Consider the following 6,000-nt stretch of genomic DNA (forward strand, 5'->3'; position numbering starts at 1 on the left):
CTATTTTTCGAAGCGATTTTAACCAATACAGCATTAATCCATAACCAATTAAATACCTTGAATACATTGTTCATTTAATATAGATCTATATGGCTCTTTACACCGTATGATTTAAGTGAATATTTTCGAAGATATTACAGATTTAAAAATTTGCGGGACGTAGCGTTTGCGGCGGTACCGGCCGGCCGCCCGGCTTTATATTTTATACCCGTGCGGAGCCGGAGCGGGCCGCTATGTTTTTAATTTTTATATACAACGTTCACAGTTTTTCTGTAGTGTATTTTTAGTATCAGCATTGCACCCGTGCGAAGCCGGGGCGGGTCGCTAGTTAAATATAATTATACAAGTTAGTAAAATGTTGTAGAGGAATGTTATGAGAACGTCCAATCCGTATTTATTCTTTATCCTGCCTAAAACCAGACATCATAAACGACGAGCTCGTCATGGAATATCCCACTCCTTGTCTTATTAATTTAATACTTACACAAGTTATCTAAGAAGTTAGGAAGCTCTACTTACATTAAAATGATACTACCTACATTAAAATAATACATTATTGCTACGTATTAAAAAAAACAAAGCGTTGTAGTATTTTATTTATTTAGGCTGGTTAATTATTAACCTATTCACCCATGATTGAAAACTAATTTGATATTTTTTTCAATGGAATTTTAATTAAGTACTTTATTTATTTATTTTATTTATTTATTCAACATAATATTAATTCTTATGATCTAATTTACATTGATGCAATCATAAACTCATTCAAGTTTTTCTGTGCACCATAAGCCCACAAACCGCTACATATGTTTTAATACTTATTGTTAGTCCTTAATCCTAATAAAAATTTTCTAAGTACCCTCTACTTAGAAACTTTTTAGTGACGAGCGACATCTTGCTGGCCGTGTAAACATACAGTATGATCCTTCCGTGAATCTATAATTTTGTATTATTTGTATTTATATTTAGATAAAATTAGTAATAAGTTCTTATTATTTTATGAATGAACAGTTTAATCATATTTTTATTAGAAGGTTTTTTTTTATGATAGTTTATTTATATTAACTAAAAAGTATTGCTTTAGTTTTAATTTTAGATTTTTGTGAGTAATTGAATCTCTTAAAGATATAGGTAGTTTGTTGATGAGACAGGGTACCATATAATTTAACGTTCTCTTCCCGTGAAGGTTTGTAAAAGATGGAAGTCTTAGCGTAGCGTTTGTGACGCTACGAGTTATTATATTATTATGAGGCGTTTTTTTAATTTTGTTTATGTCAATATTAAAGAATTCCTCTTTTAAAAGTGTTAGATTAATTTTTTCATGTATCGGTATGATTTTACACAGTTCAAATAATTTACGATAGTCATTTTTATATTTAGCCTTAATGTTATATGGAACGATCGTTTTAAGTAATCTTAATTGGAGTGTATAAATTTTGTCAAGATTGGTCTTACAAGTCCGTCCGTAGCTAGACAATCCATAGGCGATTATTGATTCGGCTAGTGATTTGTAAAGCAATAATAAAGTTTTGTAGGGAATTTTGTGTTTAATTATCGAAAATTTAGCCAGGATACACCTCAATTTATCACATACTCCGTTAATATGTTCTTGCCAGTTCAGTCTGCTATCAATAGTAACACCCAAGTATGTTTGATAATCTACAATATCTATAGCGTTGCAGTTACAATGTGGTGAGTTATTAAAGTTCTGATTTCCGTGCAAGCATTGGTGTTCGTGAGCTATTAGTCTGGGTATATGAGAGCTTCTGTTCTGACTAGAGCTTATGTACATTAATTTTGTCTTATTCTCGTTAACAGCTAGACCTGCGTCATGTGACCATCGTAACAATGAGTTAAAATCCTCTTGTAACTTCTCGAGTGCTTCGCTTACGTTGTTACCAGCAGCAACGAGACAGGTGTCGTCGGCAAATTGATAAGTCTCACTGTGTTTAATGACATTTGTAAGGCTATTTACGTACGTGAGATAGTGCAATGGCCCGATGACCGAGCCCTGCGCAGTGCCCTCCGTAGCAATAACAATGTCACTAGTCGCATTACAGACTCTAACAGTGTATCTTCTATCGTTGAGGTAGTCCGAACACCAGTCCAATAGGTTGCCTCTAATACCGCTGTCATGCAGGCACTCTAATAGTCTATCGTGACAAAGCGTATCAAACTCCTTACTATAGTCTATAAATACTGCTAGTACATGTTTTTTGTTATTTAAATGTGAATGGACGCTGTCGGTAAACGCTGACAGAAGTTGTGTTGTGTTCTTGTTTGGCCTAAATCCATATTGATGATTGGTTAAAATTTTATTATTTTCATAGAAATCATATATATGTTTGGCAATATATTTTTCAATAATCTTATCAATAGTAGGCAATATTGTTATCGGTCTATAGTTGGTATAATCTGTTTTTGATCCCTTTTTATAAATCGGTCGGACAATGCCGGTTTTAAGCACTGATGGGTAGCTACAGGTTTTTATACATAAATTAATTAAATTTGTGATGACTGTTTGAATTCTTGTACATATTTTTTTTAAGTCACAGGCTCTAATACCATCTATCCCTGGGGCTTTATTATTGTCTAAGCTCATGATTATATTTTTGACTGCATCAGGCTTCGCGGGTTTTAGTCGCATAGTGACCTGGGCCGAAGTTTTGTATAGTGATTTATTAAGTAATGGCATTGAGCAGTTAGGGGTAATATTTTTTGTGCTATTTTTAAAAAATTGTGCAAAGTTGTTTGCAATCTGTTTGTATGACACGTTAGTTTTTTGAAATGCATTATTAATTGTATCATCAATCGACCTCTTAATTCTACCAGTGATTCGATTTAGTATTTGCCATAATTGTCTAGTATTATTCCCGTTTGCAATTATTTCTGATTTGTAATAATTATTTTTAGTTCTATTAATTAATTTATTAGCGTAATTTCTCGATTTGTTATAATTTTGCTTTAATATTAGGTTATTGGGATCTTTTATCCATTTTATAAATAATGTATCTCTATTCTTGCAAGCATTCGTAATTTTCTTGTTTATCCAATTATTATTGCGATGTGTTGATCGGTTTTTTATTTTAATTGTGTATTCAGATTTTTTATAACACTCCCGAAATTTAGAATTAATAAAGTTATATAATGTTTTAAAGATTTAGTAATTCTTTTAAAAATATCTAGGGGAGACCGGGTACAAAAGTAACACTTTGTACTTGTACCTTGATTTCTGACTGGGTGTTACTGTTATCACTAAATTAATATAACCATTATGTAGTGTTTTATATTAATAAAGTAAATTTAAAAATAATCGTAAGTTGTTACTTTCGACCCCGTAAGCAGGTCGAAAGTAACACGTCGTGGGTCGAAAGTAACAAGACAAAGGGGTTGGTAATTAATACAATATTATGATGGTAAATCAACAAATTATTTGTTAAAAGATTTTGTATTAATAACACATAATATCAACTTTTGTATTTTAAATATAATACTTACAAATATAATACAAAACAATCGATAAAAAATATTTGAAGTTCAAGTAATGAGATTAATTAAGGGAATCATTCTTTTTATAATTAAAAATTCTGCATCCTGTATCCATCCACTAGCATTCCCAGATCCAGCACAACCATCAAGACCCTCGGCAATACGAAAAAAGCAGAATGTGTTCTCCTAGAGCATTAATGGCAACAGCAACAGTTACTAATTTTCCAGGCTCTGCTAAGGTTATGGCACCTACTTGTTTAACCCCTTTTTAATCTACAATTTTGCTAGGTTTTTGGACAGTGGTCACCCCTGTCTCGTCCATATTCCAAATATCTTTTGGCTCAAATTGGTACCTTTCCCAATACCTCAGCAAGGTTATCAAAAAAATTATTCACATTATGCTCGTTGATGGAGATAACTGAAAATAAACTGCAGAACACTCGATTAAATAGTCGCGTAGATTACTTTACTTGTTATTAGTAAATCTCGATCGACGCACTAGTATTACCGGCTTTTATTTTTTTTATAAATCTATATAATGTTACATGGCAAATATTATTATATTTTTGCAAGGCCTCTAATTGTTGCACCATCTTTCAAAATGCTCTTCAGCCGTGTCGGTAATTCCTCGATCAGTTCTAATGCGTTGTCGCGGCACTCTGTTGAAGTAAAGATGTACATAAAAATATACATAATCATAATGGGACAAAAATATCATGTTACTTTTGTACCCATAGGGCTATGTTACTTTTGTACCCGTCTATATTTTTGCCAAGACGTGCAACAAAACTTTAAAACGGAACGTGCTACATAAAAATGATTATGAGCAATGTACAATTACTCTGATCAAGAATGGATATGCAAACATTCAGATTTCTATCATCCTTTTAAGACTACGTAAACGTTTAATAAAAAAATGTCGTAAATCTTACTTTTGATTCGTAAAAACACGTAGCGTCCTGTCACACAGCCTAACAGCGCGTTGCGCACGCGGCGAATGAATACAATTAAGGGGGGCGCTCTCGGCTATCACCAGACAGAGGCTAAGCGGTGTTCGCCCATTGGATAAATCTAGAGAGCATTTGTTACTTTCGACCCACCGTTACTTTTGTACCCGGTCTCCCCTAATAAAGGAAACATTAATTAACTAGTTATCGTAAATCACATCTACAAAAAGTACCTAAGTACAAGTTATAACAATTACAAACGTTTAAAGTTAAACGAGACGTTGGAATTATATTTTATATCGACTCATGTTTTATCACTTCACAACAGACTTAGTAATCGACCGCTAGCTTGTGAGGCACAATGTCGATGTTTATATTTAGTATCGTTTACCTATTACAAGTGTTATTCTATATAATTGTGACTTTATTTCTTTTTATCATTGGATGTCGGCTTTATTTCCAACCAGTGAAAGAAGTGTGTAGATGTAAGACGAAGCTTAACGGGAAGGTGGCTCTAGTGACGGGAGGGAACTCGGGCATCGGGCTGGAGACGGCCAGGGAGCTGGCGAGCCGCAGGGCGAAGGTCATCATAGCGAGCAGAGACGTCGCCCGGTCCGCGGCAGCCGTCAGCGACATCATCAGCACCACGGGGAACCCGCACGTACAACATAAACACTTGGACCTCTCCAAATTTAAAAGCGTTAGGCAGCTCGCCGAAGATATCAACAAAAGCGCAGATCCGCTGCATATTTTGGTTAACAATGCTGGAGTCGGCAGTCTAGAGAATCGTCTCACTGAAGATGGAATTGACAAGATCATGCAGATCAATCATTTTGGACATTCTCTGTTAACTCATTTGTTATTGGATAAGTTGAAGGAATCAGCTCCGAGCCGGATCGTCGTTGTATCTTCACTCATGCATTATGTATCTAAATTGGATTTAAGTGATTTAGCGGCGAAAAAGAAGTCTCATTACATGGTGAGGTATAATAACAGTAAGCTATTAAACATATTATGGGTGCGAGCGCTTGCCAAGCGGTTACCAAAGGGTGTGACTGTCAATTGCTTGCACCCTGGTTTGGTGAGCACCAACATGTTCCAAAAAGTACCACCGTGGCTAGGTTATATTGTTGGAAATGCTATAGCGATATTTTTTAAGGTTCCAAAGGAGGGAGCACAAACGGTCATACATTTATGTCTAAGTCCTGAATTTGAGGAAAAATCTGGTGGATATTATATGGAGTGTCAGTTAAGAAAACCTTCGAAAGTGGCGCAAGATGAGGATTTATCGGAAGCTGTATGGCAGAAAACTATGGAGTTGATCAAACAATGATTTTGTATTATTAATTGTATCTATAATATGTGAGATATTAACACAGATATGTACGGCTCTACGAGGTTATTGATATAGTCATATCAAGGCACTTATTATTGTTATATTTACTTAATTCTTTAAACGAAACCTTTTATGCGAATATTCATCGATTAGCGATGAATATTCGCATTAATTAAAATAAACCGATTTCAACTGGTCTTTTTTGGAAGATAGGATTGTAGGTAAATA

At 34.4% G+C, this 6,000-nt stretch overlaps 1 pseudogene; it reads left to right on the forward strand.

Moving 5' to 3' along the window:
• Positions 1-4,780: 4,780 nt before the first annotated feature.
• LOC149482412 (retinol dehydrogenase 12 pseudogene) lies at positions 4,781-5,769 on the forward strand (annotated as a pseudogene).
• Positions 5,770-6,000: the final 231 nt, after the last annotated feature.

Source organism: Colias philodice, chromosome 15, assembly GCF_061535455.1.
Source record: "Colias philodice isolate Cphi_HAF_F1 chromosome 15, ilColPhil1 Martin Lab GWU primary, whole genome shotgun sequence".
NCBI classification, from domain to species: Eukaryota; Metazoa; Arthropoda; class Insecta; order Lepidoptera; family Pieridae; genus Colias; species Colias philodice.